The sequence below is a fragment of the Bubalus kerabau genome, chromosome 2 (assembly GCF_029407905.1).
Source record: "Bubalus kerabau isolate K-KA32 ecotype Philippines breed swamp buffalo chromosome 2, PCC_UOA_SB_1v2, whole genome shotgun sequence".
Classification (NCBI taxonomy): domain Eukaryota; kingdom Metazoa; phylum Chordata; class Mammalia; order Artiodactyla; family Bovidae; genus Bubalus; species Bubalus kerabau.
The window spans coordinates 186992999-187010121 of NC_073625.1; the positions used below are offsets into that span (position 1 = coordinate 186992999).

Here is a 17123-nt window from a genome sequence, read left to right on the forward strand (position 1 = left end):
TGGTAACAATAACCCTGTATACGAGACAGCAAAAGAGACACTGATGTACAGAACAGTCTTTTGGACTCTGGGAGAGGGAGAGGGTGGGATGATTTGGGAGAATGGCATTGAAACATGTATAATATCATATATGAAACGAGTCACCAGTCCAGGTTCGATGCATGACACTGGATGCTTGGGGCTGGTGCACTGGGACGACCCAGAGGGGTGGTACGGGGAGGGAGGAGGGAGGAGGGTTCAGGATGGGGAACACGTGTATACCTGTGGTGGATTCATGTTGATATATGGCAAAACCAATACAATATTGTAAAATTAAAAAAAATAAAATAAATGAACACTGTCAAAAAAAAAAGAGAACTGGGAGATAAAACTAAAATAAAATAAAATGTATGAAACAACATTGCATCCATAATAGACATAAGCTTATTCCACTACAGAATTAGAATGAGAATTTACTTGACCTTAAGGAAATCAGAGAAGTATTAAAAAGTAGAGCCATGACTTTGCCAACGAAAGTCCATCTAGACAAAGCTATGGTTTTTCCAGTAGTCATGTATGGATGTGAGAGTTGGACCATAAAGAAGTCTGAGTGCTGAAGAATTGATGCTTTGGAACTGTGGTACTGGAGAAGACTCTTGAGAGTCCCTTGGATTGCAAGGAGATCAAACCAGTCAATCCTAAAAGAATATTCATTGGAAGGACTGATGCTGAAGCTGAAGCTCCAATACTTTGGCCACCTGATGGGAAGAACTGACTCATTGGAAAACATCCTGATGCTGGGAAAGATTGTGGGCAGGAAGAAAAGGGGGCAGCAGAGGATGAGGTGGTTGGATAGCATCACCGACTCAATGGATATGAATTTGAGCAAATTCAAGGAGATCATGAAGGACAGGGAAGCCTGATGTATTTCAGGCCACGGGGTTGCAAAGAACTGGACACGACTTAGTGACTGAACAGCAACAGCAAGGAAATCGGTGTGCCTACATGGTGTACCATATTGACCTGGTTCCTTTCTGCACTTCCTGAGTGGGTACCTGGAAGCTGGAGGGGAGAGAGGCAGGGGTACAGAGCACTGGGAGGATGTTACTTTCCCTGAGCACATTACTCCAAGGTGGCCCCTTTTCAGTAATACTTGAAGGTAATAATGTTGCCAAAACTACAAGTAAAGAGACAGGTACTGTGTCCAAGGACTGTACTCTCCTCTGCCAGCCAAGGCACAGCTTCTCCTCCTGGCCAGACATGTTCTCGTGCCCAGGGATGCTGGGTATCTGTGTCTGGATGAGCCATGTGGCCAGTGAGGCTTGTATCACCTGAGAGTTTCCTAGCATCTTGGGCCATTAGATGAGAAGGCACTGAAACTGGAGAACAGAACAAAGAGAAGGTTCTACCCTTCTGAAGAGAAACAGAAGTGGTCTGTAGGTACATGATAAACACTCTCAGTGGTCAGAGCAGGGTCCTGGGCCTTGGATCTGGCTCCAGATCACTCAGGTTTTCAGCCATTCGATGGACATCAATCCCAACAAAACAATGCTGAGATGTTGGTGTGTTATGGAGAAGTCTCAGGGCATTGTTGCCATAGAGATAAATCCCATATGACTCATGGGACAGGATAAGGAAAAGCAGGATAAATAACATATCAGATTTGAATTGGAAATTATTTCCACAAAGCTTGATCACTGTCCCTACCTTGTGAATGACTTCTGAATTATCCACAACCATATGTTTGCCATCAGTCTTTTGAAGATGTCTTCAAGATGTATAAAATCAGCAGCCTGATTTCTGCATTGTGGACAGGCTCCTGGCTCCACTTTACATTTTTTGTTACCATTACATTAAAAGGCAAGATTAAACGTTAAGAGATGGAAAACATTCCATCTCCTGTCAGTTCCACACATGCTTTTCCCCCGTGACACACACACCTACATCCTTTCATGTAGATGTGTAAGCTTTATTGTTTTCAGTCACTAAGTCAAGTCCGACTCTTTGCGACCCTGTGGTCTGCAGCATACCAGGCTCCTCTGTCCAGGGGGATTCTCCAAGCGAGAATATTGGAGTGGGTCGCCATGCCCTCCTCCAGGGGATCCTCCCAAACCAGGGATGGAACCCAAATCTCTTGCATCTCCTGCATTGGCAGGTGGGTCCTTTAACACTAGCACCACCGTGTAAACTTGAGACACCAGCCACCAGAAGCTTCATGAAAAGAGGCACATAGATAAAACTAAAACGTGAGTTCTCAAGCTGAAAGTGTAGACACTGACATCCCAACTGAAACCGAGCCCTATTTCCCCTCTGCTAAATGGATCATTTAGCTTTCATCCCTTTCTCACTTCCACATATGTTACTATTGTCCTAAATTTCATGGTTCAGGGTTTTCCAATTAGCCTGCCGTAAGCATGTGCTTCAGGAGACAGCCCAGTTGCATTTGGCACCGTCGACTCTGGGAAACGGCGGCTCAGGAAGAGCCAGTCCTGTCTGGGAACATTTCCTGAGAAGGTGGCAGGGTGCCACAGCCCAGCATACGTTTCACACTTCATCACACAGAGAAGCGGAGAGATGAGAAGTAACAGGATGGAATCTTAATAACGTAATCGAGGGAATCCCACGTAAGCTGCTCTGCATTAAAAGACAGCAATAGCTGGGCCTGTGAGCCTCAGCTACACTTGAACAGTGGAAGGCTCTCTGGGTAAGTGCTGGTTCTCAGGCCTGAGTTCGTCACAGATTGGCTTTCCACCAAACTGCCCCCCATCCAACACATTCTTCACTGCTCTAGAGTGATTTGAATTTATCATGGACTGGATTTAGCACATTTATCCTCAACTGAGTTCCAAATTGTTTGCAGTTCTCTCTTTAGTCCAAGGCGTATGCATCATGTAGCACAAAATGCTTTTAAAAAAAAAAAATCACTGTTTGAAACATTCAGTGAGGTTGATGCCACATTTCTCTGGAAAAAAAAAGTCAGCTAAAGAGAAAAGAAAATCACATCACCACTAACACAGACATCTACTCATTTGTTCATCCATTCATTCATCAAGAATTCTGTCACTCACTCAAGCTTTCCTCCATTCATTTACTCTTTCATGGGAGTGTTCACTCATTTATTAACTCAGTCATCCCTTCATGTATTTGTTAATTTACTTTTAAATGAATGAGTTTACTCACTCACTTAAGTGATATGCATCACAGCTCTGGACTGTTGCTGAAGCTGAAGCTCCAATACTTTGGCCACCTGATGTGAAGAGCCAACTCACTGGAGAAGTCCCTGATGCTGGGAAAGATTTTGAAAGCAAAAGGAGAAGAGAAAGCACAGAGGATGAGATGGTTAAATGGCATCACAGACTCAATGGACATGAATTTGAGCAGACTCCAGAAGATGATGAAGGACTGGGAAGCCTTGCATGCTGCAGTCCATGGCGTCAAAAAGAGTCAGGGGCAGCTTAGCAACTGCACAACAGTAATATCACAGTGTGACCTAGTGGGGAAATGAGCACAGTGATGGTCTCCTTGCATCTCTATAGGCATCTCTCTCTGTCTTTTTAAATGCATTTCTCTCTAATATAAAATCACACTATGAAGAATATTTAAAAACACTGATCCAAAATGACAGTTGGTTTATCTAAATGCTACATTTCTGCCCACCCTTCCGAAAAGCTTACAGACATTTTTGATGGAACAAATTCTTAATGGAACAGAAGTTTCCTCCCCAAAACAACCTCTGAAAACATACTCTCCATCGTGAAGATTGAACTCACAATACTTTTTCCAATTCATATTAAAATTAATTTTACATAATGAATGTGTCTCAGAAATTCTGAACATACATTTTGTTTAAATGAAATGCTGTGTGTAACTTAATACTGTTAATTTTTTTAATTCCAATTACAATAGAAAACTCATGTTCCTCCCTTGATGGTGTTACTTCTCTAGAAGCTTTGCAAAACTGGGACCCTATATTTACAAGATAGTACTGAAAGATGTTCACTTCTGAAGTTCTTTGCTGAGCATCTCTTTATGGCACAGAAGGAGGATGGGCTCAGGTGTGGGTTGATGTCCCTATTCCAAATGAATAAGCATCTTTCCTTCCGTGAGGAGAAATTCTCTCAATACAAATAAAGCAGAGGGAAGGCTGTTACTATGAGGGGCACAGGGCTATGGGAAGGGCCACATTAAGACATTCGTAGGTCTTTCCTCCATAAAAATTGCTTAAAATTATGTTTTATGACTAGAAATATAAAGACAAATGAAATCTGGACTGGATTGTTTTCATTTTTTTACTCTGATTTGAAAAGAAATTAAAACATCTTCATGGGCTTTTAAAATTATTGTGGGCCTAGATACTGTGCCTGTTATACTAGGGGGTAAACTGGCCCTGGCATTGGGGTCACTCACGCGAGAATCCTGATATTTCAGCACCCATTGACTACACTGGCTTTGCACATGGCAGCTCACTTCTTAACAGCCACGTGTTCATTGCTAAGACATAACTAGGACTCTTGTTTCTACTCTTCCTACTCCCATCAAATTACAAGAAAAACAGCGTCTGCTGTGGAGTGACAAGTCCACAGAATTCTCTCCTCTGTTGCTCTTAACACTGAACCAGAGCACTCAGACTAAGTCTCAAGAAATCGGAGCCAATTTCACCAGTTACCCATCATGAACTAGGCTCCACCAAACAGGACCCACTTTAAGCGACGGATCAAGTAGAATGTTTTTTGTCTCTTATAATAATTCTCATTTTATATCACTCCACACCTCCTCTGCCCTATCTTATCAGTTTAACATACTTTGTAACTGACTTTTTATGTCCATCATCTCTCTTCTCATTGGAACATTAGCTCTACAAGGGCAAGCATTAGTATGTTCTGTTTACCACTGTATCATTATTCCTGACACATTAGTGTACAGGAATATTACTTGTTGAATTGACTTGAAAATGATCAGAAACACTGGTCTGAAAAACATTAACATTCAGCCTTTGGGATATTTTTGGTTACTTTCTAAGAGAATTTTTTCTCTTCAAGACTATACCTCTTAATCTAGTATTGTTACTGAACTCTGGTCTGGCTGCTTATGGCTCAAAAAGCTGATACTTGAGAGGAAAGTGTTGGTAGAAAGGAAAAGTAGCTTTATTCTGGATGCTGGCCACTGGGAGAGAAGGTGGACTCATGTCCAAAGTCCAATTTCCCTCTGCCATCAGTGGGCAAGAGCTTTTCGAGGAGGGTTTCAGGGTGTATAGGCAGAGAGAGGCGGGCTACATGCAGAAACAGCACAGTCATCTGTGACAGTCATCTTGAAATTGGTCATCGGTGGTCTGACCAGCGTCACCTTGATTGTTTTCAGTACAGTTAGTCTTCAGTTCCAGGGTCGGTTTGTTTCCATTACTTCGAGGCCATTTCTTGGAATCATGGCAACTTGTATCATGGCCACAGTCTGGTCATCATGCAGTTAATTTTTTCCACCTGGTGGGGGTTTCAGTATCTATAAGACAGCTCAGAAGCCATGGCTCAGGAAATTATCTATAGCCCTGGAAGAGCAACTAAAGGTCCTTGACCTGGCTTAATGACTGAACTATTATTATTCTGCACTGTTTGTTTTTCCTTTGTTTCTGCATTTTCTTATATCACTGATTAAACTTATCCTTTGGATAAAGTCTTTCTCCAGATAAAAGACAAGCAGAGGACACGGCAGGGAGCGAGGCTTCTGTCCTGAATGCCCCACAAGGTTCTGCTCTGTTTCCATATTCCTGGTAGTGTTGCCTAATATTTTTTTCTGTCTGGTCATCTCTTCCACTTCTCATGTATAAACTATTTTTGACTAAAGCATTCAGAAATGGATATAGAATGTATGTGTACCACCTGCTGCTTTCCCTTTCCAATTATTCTTTATGTGCCAGAATGTCTTATCTAAATTTTATTCCAATCACTTTCTCATAAAGTAATATGAACAGAGAGACCATATTAGCAAAGTTACTGAGCTAATTTTATTAAGGCACAAAGTGTTTTAGGATATGATTCACATTTTCTTTTTACTTTGATTATTTTTTTTTTTTTTTTTTTTTTTTTTTTTATTTTATTTTATTTTATTTTTAAACTTTACATAACTGTATTAGATTTGCCAAATATCAAAATGAATCCGCCACAGGTATACATGTGTTCCCCATCCTGAACCCTCCTCCCTCCTCCCTCCGGAGAAGATAATAGCAAATGAAGCAACTGACAAACAACTAATCTCGAGAACATACAAGCAACTCCTACAGCTCAACTCCAGAAAAATAAATGACCCAATCAAAAAATGGGCCAAAGAACTAAATAGACATTTCTCCAAAGAAGACATAAAGATGGCTAACAAACACATGAAAAGATGCTCAACATCACTCATTATCAGAGAAATGCAAATCAAAACCACTATGAGGTACCATTTCACACCAGTCAGAATGGCTGCGATCCAAAAGTCTACAAGTAATAAATGCTGGAGAGGGTGTGGAGAAAAGGGAACCCTCTTACACTGTTGGTGGGAATGCAAACTAGTGCAGCCACTATGGAGAACAGTGTGGAGATTCCTTAAAAAACTGGAAATAGACACATTTTCTTTTTAAAGATTGGCTGGTCTACTTGAAAAAAAGCCCAATGAATTTAGAGTCACCATTCCCAACATTCTGAATTTACAAACTCTCCCATTTCCTAAAAATGGGGGCTTCTCCCAGGTTTTAGGCAATCCTTTTTTGTCCTCATAGACCACCGCCACCACACAGATCCTCCAGGCTGTATTGGGAAGATGTTTATGGTAATTATAAGTGAAGACATACATGGAAAAGGAAAACAGTGTTAGCAATCCTAGTTTCTTCCTTACAGAATATAAACTAATTTCCACAGGAAGGGAAGGAGAGGGTGGGACAAACAGAGAGGAGCATTGACATATATTACACTACCATGTATAAAACAGAGAGCTAGTGGGAAGCACTGAGAGCTCAGCTTCAGGCTCTGCGATGACCTACAGGGGTGGGATGGAGGGGTAGGAGGTGGGAGGCAGGTTCAAGAGGGGGGAGATATATGTATGTGAATGTTAAGTCACTTCAGTCAGGCCCAGCTCTTTGAGACCCCATGGACTGTAGCCCAGGCTCCTCTGTCCAAGGGATTCTCAAGGAAAGAATACTGGAGTCGGTTGCCATGCCCTCTTCCAGCGGATCGTCCCTATCCAGGGATCAAATCCATGTCTTCTGCATTGGCAGGTAGGTTATTTACCACTAGCACCGCCCGGGAAACCTGAATGTATGTTCACGTTTAGCTGATTCACTCTGTTGTACAGCAGACACTAAGACAACATTGTAAAGCAATTAAACACCAATAATAAAATAAATAAAATTTTTAATTAAAAATGCTATTGTATTGATTTTTTATTATAAAATTAATATATTTACATTGTAAAAACTTTTGTAAATACAGAAAGGTAGTGGGGAAAAAAGTACTGTAACCAAATAACCATATTTTGCCAAAACCAAATGTCTTCTGTGAACATTTTGATGTATCCCCTGAAGACTGTTCGGGTGCAATGAGCAGAATGATCTGAGAGGGGCCCCAGGAGTTCACTCAAGGCAACCTGGGCAGTGGGCCAGCTGGAAGCAGCCCCCTTTCTGTGGGCATAAGGGCTGCATTTGAGGGAGGCTTCTCGCCCTGACAGAAGGGCTTCCCGTGGGCCTGGGAGTCTCCAGGTGCTGGGCAGCTGGCTCTCTCCGACAGTCCCAGAAGCAGCTGACACCTGAACCCAGACTGAATGTTTAGTCCCCTGTCTAGTAGGATTCCTCTCAGACTTATAAGAAAGGAGCATCGTGATACACGGAGAGGTCGCTTGAATGACAGACCCGGGCACTGTCGAGGACACCCAGCCTGCATTTCTGTGGGATGATTAACAGTTAGGAACCGTTTCATTTTCTCACTTGCATCTATTTTCTTCCTTAATGTTTATTCTTTACTACATACTGTACTGCCTTGTAGAATATGCCCAACCCTTTGTGACCCCATGGACTGCAGCATGCCAGGCTTCTCTGTCCTTCACTCTCACCTGGAGTTTGCTGAAACTCAAGTCCATTGAGCAAGTGATGCCCTCCAACCATCACATCCTCTGTTGCTCCTTCTTCTTCTGCCCTCAATCTTGCCCAGCATCAGGGTCTTTTCCATGAGTCAGCTCTTTGCATCAGGTGACCAAAGTACTGGAGCTTCAGCTTCAGCTTCAGGATATGCCCTTACCTACTGCGACAGCCAGCTTTACGTGTCAACCTAGAGCTAGGCGTAGCACCGAGACACTCAGACACTACTGCAGCTGTTGCTGTGAAGGTTATTTTGTAGATGTGATGAACACGCACAACCAATTGACTTTAAGTAAAAGAGATTACCCCAGATAATCTGGGTAAGCACCATCTAGTCAGATGAAAGAACTTACAGCCAAAAAGAGCGTTCCCTGAAGATGAAATCCTGCCTGTGGACTGCAGGGTCAGACCCTGCCCCAGAGCATCCACCCGGTCCTGATGGCTTGTCTTATGGATTTCAGTCTCACCACAACTGCATAATCGTGTGAGCTAATCCCTTGAAATCCATCTCTATCATCTATCCATCTATCTCTGACTGGTTCTGTTTCTCTAGTGGACCCTCACTGATAATTCACCTTGAACCAGAGCTATATAATTTCATTTCCAAACTTAAGTATGAGAAATTATCTATTTAGATAAGGTTTATAGAATTGGGGGATTTTTCCTCCAATATTTATTTGCTTCTTCTTTTGTTTTTCTTATTGAAGTATAGTTGATTTGCAATATTGTGTTAGTTTCAGGAGTAGAGCAAAGAGAGTCAAATGTATATACAAGTGTGTATATATATTATATATATACATATATCTTTTTCAGATTATTTTCCCTTATAGATTACTACAAAATATCAAATACAGTTCAATTATATAGCTCTGATGCTATACAGTAGGTACTTGCTGGTTTTCTATTTGACAGAGAGCAGTGTGTATATGTTAATCCCAGACCTCTAATTTATCCTTGCCCCACTTTCCCCTTTGCTAACCATAAGTTTGTTTTCTATGTCTGTGGGTCAGTTAAAAATATGAACACCTCACAAACTTGTGTGTCATCCTTGTGCAGGAGCTGTGCAAATATTCTCTGTATTGTTCCAATTTTAGTATATATGCTGCCAAAGCAAGCATGCTTCTTTGTTTTTTATGCCTCCTTTCCCCCCCCCCCAATTGCATTTAAGATATCAATATAGGAAGATGTCATAAATGTAAATATAATACTAATAACATAGAATATTTATTAATATGTAATTAATAAATAGAAAAAGGGAAATTTATGGTAGGAAATTAAGAAGGCAAGAATATATTTAGCAACATAGTAAATGCTGAAAGCTGGGAGAACAGGAGGACTGAGATGAATCCCTACAAAATCCCTGGACATTCACCAAGTACAAAGGCTGAGAGGGCCATGCCCTAAGGCAGAAAGAGATGCCCTAGATGCATAAAGCTAGGAATGGGTCTAGAGAGCAAAGAGAGTGCGCCAGAAACTCAGAATGCTGGCAGGCAGGCTGCAAAGCAGAAACAGCATCGCCGTGGTTTGGAAAGCTCGTAGCTGGCCTTGTGATGCACAAAGAGATCTAAAGAGTCTGACTGGTACTCAGACCCCAAGCCTTCTGAAGGCAAAGTCCCAACCCCACCTCCACAATGTGTAAAATTCAGTGGTGAACTGAGTCTACCTTAAAATTCTAACTCCACAACAGAGTCCAGGGACAGCTCAGCTACCCATTAGATTAACTCAGTCTCAAACCATCAAATTCATGGGGCATGTCCCTCTTAGGAGGTGGACATGCTTTATCCCATCACAATGTTCAGTGTAAAAAAAAAAAAAATCACAAGATACACAAAGAAGTGAGAAGAGAGGACTACATTTAAAAGAGGAAACAGTTCATAGAAACACATATGGCAGTGACTCAGATGCTAGAATTATCACTCAGGGATTCTAAAGAATGTATGATGAAAGATCTAGAGGAAGACGTGGATGACAAGTATAAGCAGATAAAGACTTTCCACATAAGTGGAGACAGTAAAAAGGAAAATGAAATGGAATTATCATGATGGAATTATGTGATGTCCGAGGGGAAGATGCAGTTGATGAGCTTATTAGCAGACTGGACAGAGAAAAGAATCAGAGAAATCAAAGGCAAGTCAATAGACACTATATTGATAACAGATAGCAAATAAAAAAGTAAAAAAATAAAACAAAATACCCAAGACATATAATATATGATCAAAAAATATAAATAATTGAAATCCCCAAAGGGGAGAAGAAAGATATAGGATAAAAATTATTTTAAGACACAAGATACTAAATTTGAAATTGATGAAGTATGTTAATATACATATCCAAGAAGCTCAGCAAACGACATGATAAGCCTTTAAAAAGTAATTTTAAAGTCACACCTATCACATCAGAGGCAAACTGCTGAAAACCAAAACTGGAAAGAAAACCTTAAAGTAGCCAAAAATAAAACAAACAAAAAAAAAAAACCCCAGCCAGGTCATATGTAAGGAAAGCATGAAAAGAGTGATGACTGAATTTCTCACAGTGAAATAAAGTTTTCAAAAATACAATTTTAAAGAAGTTGTTTATATAAAATTTTATATCTTACCAAAGTTTACATCAAAAAATGGAAGCTAGATTAAGACAATTTCAGTCAAAGGAAACCAGATTTTGTAGCCAGAAAATCTGTAGTATAAGAAATGCTAAAAGAACTTCTTCAGGGAACAATATACAATTCCAGAAAAAAGTTCAAGTCTGAAGAAGAAAAAAAAAAAACAAACATAAAATCATAGAAAGTGCAATGTATGGGTAAAAATAAGAGATTTATTTATTTTTAATATGTGTGTATTTGTATGTACAGACACATATCTATGCTTGTGTAATATATATATATATAACAAATATAGATTTAGGCTACATTCATTCAAAGCAGAGGAATAAAGGAGCACAAGGAGTGGGAGTGGAATAAGTGGAATTATGTATATAATCATGGCATGCCTACATCTTGCAAAGAGTTTGATGATATAATTGGAAATTGAACTGTGGCAAGTTAAAGAAACATATTGTAATTTCTAGTGACATTCAAAATAATACAAAAATGTATACTTAAAGAGATAATATAAATTAAATAATTACCTGGTTACTTACAGTAAGGCAGAAAATTAAAAAGAGAAACATATATCAAGATGAAAGAACTAAATACAAGCTTTGTTGATGATGGCATTAAATATGAATAGACTGAATACCACTTAATGAGTAGATAAATAAGGGCTTCCCTGGTGGCTCAGACAGTAAAGCATCGGCCTGCAATGAAGGAGACATGGGACCAATCCCTAAGTTGGGAAGATTCCTGAGATGGGAATGGCTACCCACGCCAGTATTCTTGCCTGGAGAATTCCATGGCACATGAATTGAACCCGTGTCCCTTGCATTTGTTGGAGAAGACTCTTGGGAGTCCCTTAGACTGTAAGGAGATCAAACCAGTCAGTCCCAAAGGAAATAAGTCCTGAGTATTCACTGGAAAGACTAATGCTGAAGCTCCAATACTTTGGCCACCTGATAGGAAGAACTGACTCATTGGAAAAGATCCTGATTGCTGGGAAGGGTTGAAGGCAGGACGCAAAGGAAACGATAGAGAACAAGATGGTTGGATGACATTACCAACCTGATGGACATGAGTTTGAGCTCCAGGAGTTGGTGATGGACAGAGAAGCCTGGCATGCTGCAGCCCATGGGGTGACAAAAAGTCGGACACGACTGAGAGACTGAACTGAATCCCTGCATTTGCAGGTGGGTTCTTAAGCACTGGGCCCCCAGCGAAGTTCTCCTTCAGACTTTATCTCTTCAAATATTGCCTCTCCAACTGTCTTCTTCCAGAATTCCGATGTAAAATGCCCTTTTTTTTTTTTTTTTCTTTTCTCTATTTCTTTTAACTTCTCTGTTCTCTCTACAACATGGAGCTCCCTCACCATCCTGATCACCTTATTTTCTCTCTTGTACCAAATAAGTGTCCCTGCTGCTGCCGCTGCTGCTAAGTCACTTCAGTTGTGTCCGACTCTGTGTGACCCCATAGAGGGCAGCCCACCAGGCTCTCCTGTTCCTAGGATTCTCCAGGCAAGAACACTGGAGTGGGTTGCCATTTCCTTCTCCAATGCATGAAAGTGAAAAATGAAAGGGAAGTCACTCAGTTGTGTCCGACTCTTCACGACCCCATGGACTGCAGCCTACCAGGCTCCTCCATCCATGGGATTCTCCAGGCAAGAGTACTGGAGTGGGGTGCCATTGCCTTCTCCAATAAGAGTCCCAGAATCCTCTAGAAACTGAGAACAGAGAATCCTCTAAGACTGACCCCAAACAAACAAAAAACCAACAAACCTCAGGCTAGACATAGAAGAAAAAGGAAGAGTGAAGAAAAAGTTGATATGATGAATCACCCAAAATGCAACACAGAGAATTAGTAGAAGCTGTAACTTCCACACCAAGAGAAGAAATGGAGACACCACCAGCAATCAAACAAACAGCAGCAAAGTTCTACAGGGGAGTAGATGAAACAACAACATTGATAAATGGAAAATACCAAATATGCCAGAAATTCAAGGAAATATAAATGTGCTTAAATGACCTACTAAAAATAAGCAATGGTGTATTTTTTTAAATGTCTTGTGGAATGTAGCTACAGTGCTCATTAGAGACAAGTCTATGCTTGAAATGCTTTTCCTTTTAAAAAAGAGAAAGACTGGAAACAAGTCAGTCAAAAATCAGTTCCATAAACTAGAAGAATGAGGTAAACTTAAAGAAATTGGAACAAAGACATGAAATACAAAACAAAAAATTAAAATGAAACAGAAGTTATATTACTAAAAAGACCAATCCTATAGGAAAAATAATCTCAACAAGTACAAATAATAAACAGGAATGAGGAAGAAGACATGACTATGGTTAAATTGAGTTCTTTTTTTATTGATAATCTTTTTTTTTAAATTCTGATGGTTTGTGAAATATTTTATTACATTCTGCTTGCGTGTGTGTGCTAAGTTGCTTCAGTTGTGTCCGACTCTTTGCGACCCTGTGAACTGTAGTCTACCAGGCTCCTTGTCCATGGGATTCTCCAGGGAAGAATACTGAAGTGGGTTCCCATGCCCTTCTCCAGGGGATCTTCCCAACCCAGGGATCAAACTCGAGTCTTCTCCTGCATTGGCAGGCAGGTTCTTTACCACTAGCACCACCTGGGAAGCCCCATATTACATTCTACAGTGGTTTAAATTACAGTGTTTCTAATATTAATAATACTGAGTATATGCTCTTGTCCCTGATGTCCCTGAACATATCTCTTCTACAGTGTTTACTCAAAATGTTGGTATTTTCTTTGATGTACTTTTATTTTTTAGTTTTCATTTTATTTTTTTAATTTTATTGAAGTATAGTTGATTTATAATGTTGTGTTTAATTTCTGCTGTACAGCAAAGTGACCAAGCTGTACAGATACACTCTTTTTCATATTCTTCTCCAGTGGTGTATCACAGGATACTGAATACAGTTGCTTGTGACCTCATTGCTTATCCATCCTATATATAATTTTGCATCTGCTAATCCTAAACTTCTAGCCCTTTTAAATCGTAAGAGAATCCTTTAAATGAAGAAGGCAACACTTTGGTCTTCTCTCAAAGCTCAAGGTGGGCCCTGCAGCCTACTGGGGCGGGGACAGAAAGTCTAGTGTTCCTTAACACCCAGAGGGCACTCTCTGCTACATATGGGCACTGCTACTGCTCAAAGCCAACTAGGTTATGGGACTTCATGTCAAGCTCTGAGCCAGAAGTGCCTACATAGCACCTGTTTACATCTTTCCTCTTCCAGCCGGGAGGTTGTCATCCCTGTATTACAGGTGTGGAAACAGATGCTCGAGGACCTCAAATAGCACAGTCACGATTGCCCACCTAATTAGTGGGGAAACTGTGTTTCAAACTCAGGTATCAGTTCAAAACTTATCCTAAAAGTGCAGCTACTTTCATGGTTTCCCCCACGTGTGTGCAGGGAGCTGGAATGAGGAGAGAGACACGAAGAAGTGGCAGATAACCATTTAAGCTTTCCTTCCCTCTTTCCAAAAGGTGAATTTCTAGCTTTGTCCACCTGGCATGGGATATCTTCCTGCTATTAAATGGGCCCCCTTAGCACTGGAGCATTCAGGTTTCACACATAGATTTCTCCTTGAAACAGATGGAAAGATATTCAAATTGGTAATTCATAGCTAATACTAAATTAGTTTCATTCTCTGTTAAAGCTTAACAATGACCTTTTTCATATTAGTAAAATGTATTTTTAATTTTTCCTTTAAAAATATAAACTAGTAACTCAAGTATATATTTCACTTTCAAAGTCACATTTATTTGATTTGCTTCTTATTTTTAATTCCCTGATCCCATATGCTTGCAAGATTAACAAATACTACTGAAATGTGTTTGGATCACAAGGTAATTAATTACTTTAGATAAATGTCATTCTGTGGCTTAGGATTATGTTCATAATTCCTGTTTTTAATGGTACCTGTTTAACCCCTCCTTGGATTGGCTCCATAGTCTTGGGGATTATATGTAATAAAAACTCACAAAGTAACTCATTCAAAAGCCAGTTCCAATGTGTATATCCCTATGGCTGAGTTCATAATCTAAATCAAAATCTTTATATCAAATATCAGTGAAAAGAGATGAACCAGCACGCAAAATTGAGTTTAAATAATGAGAATGTTATTCAAAAAGCAGACATCAAAACACACTTAAATCAAATGTGTTCTCATGACTTTCAGCTTATAGGTATTTTTTAGAGCCAAAAGGGTATAAAACACACAGAGAAACATATAGTCTGTTGCATGCACACTTCAGATTCAGAAACCAAGCTAATACTTCCAGCAAGAAGGAGCAAGAATGAAACACTTCTAGGTTATATGTCATAAACATACCTGTAATAAACATACAACCTTAGTAACAGTACCCAGAAAGTGTTAAAATGCACCATTGAGATTGAGCACAGGAGAGATAGCAATGTGGAAAACAGATATGGACACACACAATAAATATTTCAGAGATCTCCAGTCATTGGGATTCTGCACACGTCTCCTGTACCTAAAGATAAGATCCGCAGAAAATGAAACTCTGGTTAGATAACACGAGGCCTTATTCATTAATACTTACTAGAAGTTGAGATGGTGTTTGAGCATTGCCTGTCTTAAAGCAAAATGTCGGCATTTAAAACAAAGTACTCTAGATTTGGAAAAACACACAAGAGAGCAGAGCCTTGGGTCAGACAGAGTAATAGGTGCAACAGAGTGATTGTCCTTAAGTAAACTTAGAGATGATCTTAATATAGATGGCACACTGATATCTGAACAGTGGAGCAGACTATTAAAATCATGAAGAGAAGAGAGAATTTAAATTTATTACAAAATTTTAGAAGGCAATAGAAAACGAAAAGACCAAGGACAACTGACTGTAGATGAACTACTGCAGAAAATCCACTTAAGAATTCAGAAAAGTAGAAGATGGAATCATAAAAGGATGCCTATGAAACCAGTACCGTATTTTCCAAGAGATCCGTTTTATAAACGGAAAGCGGTGGCATGTAATGGGTCCAGCCAGTGAAATAAAAGGCTATTTAGGGCAAGTACATACTGTGCCCTGCGCTGTGCTCACTGGTTTCTAGGTTGAGAACAGATTATATTAACAATTCCAGAGTGGGTTTGATTTCCATCGATTTCCTGTTTGGCAATTTGACTCCCATTTGTGGCATATCAACTTTTGGAACTAAAGGCCACAAACAAACCCTCAGACAGGAACATTCTTCTGGGCAGGGCCAGTGGAGGAAGCAGGCACTTCCTTGTCCTCCTTTCCTCCTGATACGTGACAGCTAGCTCAGCAGTCCCCAGTGGTTGGCTCCCAACATCACTGCAATGCTGCGGACCCTGAGACCAGCCAGAGGAACGGGCAGGAGAAAACAGAAAAGAGCAAAGAGGGAGCGAATACCTGTATTTTTTTAATTTTTAAAAATTTCTCCCAACCATATTGCTGTTTGTAATTTACTATTCCCACTACCACTCTCATACAGGTGTTTAAAAAATAGGATTTCATAAATTGGTTAGAAAACATATTTTTCAGTATTAGGGTTTTGGATTCTTAACTTACCTTCTGGCTATACAATCATCAAAACAAAATACAGTCACAGCCATACAAAAATGTGTAGCTGAAGAACATCACAGTACACAGTCTCACAGTGTCTCTTTTTTAAATTAGGGTATATATGCTTTAAAACCGTCTGTCTACAATGCAGGAGACCTGGGTTCGATCCCTGGGTTGGGAAGATCCCCTGGAGAAGGAAATGGCAATCCATTCCAGGACTATTGCCTGGAAAATCCCATGGATGGAGGAGCTTGGCAGGCTACAGTCCATGGGGTCCAAAGAGTCGGACACGACTGAGAGACTTCACTTTCACTTTCATGCTTTAAAATGTTGTGTTAGTTTCTGCTGTACAGCCATATGTTTACATTTATCCCCTCTTTTTTGGATTTCCTTCCCATTTAGGTCACCACAGAGCACTGAGTAAAGTTCCTTGTGCTCTACAGTAGATTCTCAGTTATCTATTTTATACATAGTATCAATACTGTAGATATATTAATCCCAATCTCCCAATTTATCTCACCCCTCCCTTCTTCCCTTAGTGTTCATATGTTTATTTTCCATGCCTGTGTTTCTATTTCTGCTTTGCAAATAGTTTCACCTGTACCTTCTTTCAAGACTCCCCATATATGTGTTAATAACAATATTTCTCTCTTTCTGACTTACTTCACTCTGTATTACAGAGTGCAAATGACATGATTTCATTCCTTTCAATGGCTCAGTTAGTATCACATCCTGTGTTTTCAAAAATGTGAACTTTCTTTTGATCAGCCAACTGGCTCTAAGGAAATTCCTTGAGTCTTTCCTAAATTTTCAAGGAAACCAACATACTAACTGGATAATCGCAGAAGAACTGTGCTATATGCCTGTGTAATGAGTCCTCATACAGGGAG

The 17123-nt window shown here is 40.0% G+C and overlaps 1 protein-coding gene and 1 non-coding gene across 2 annotated transcripts in view; both read right to left on the reverse strand.

Moving 5' to 3' along the window:
- Positions 1–17123, reverse strand: part of DSCAM (DS cell adhesion molecule) — a 697188-nt gene that overhangs the window by 537261 nt on the left and 142804 nt on the right. The window lies entirely within an intron of this gene.
- LOC129645098 (U6 spliceosomal RNA) lies at positions 9092–9198 on the reverse strand. Its single transcript, XR_008711189.1, has one exon. It is a non-coding gene; the product is annotated as a U6 spliceosomal RNA (small nuclear RNA).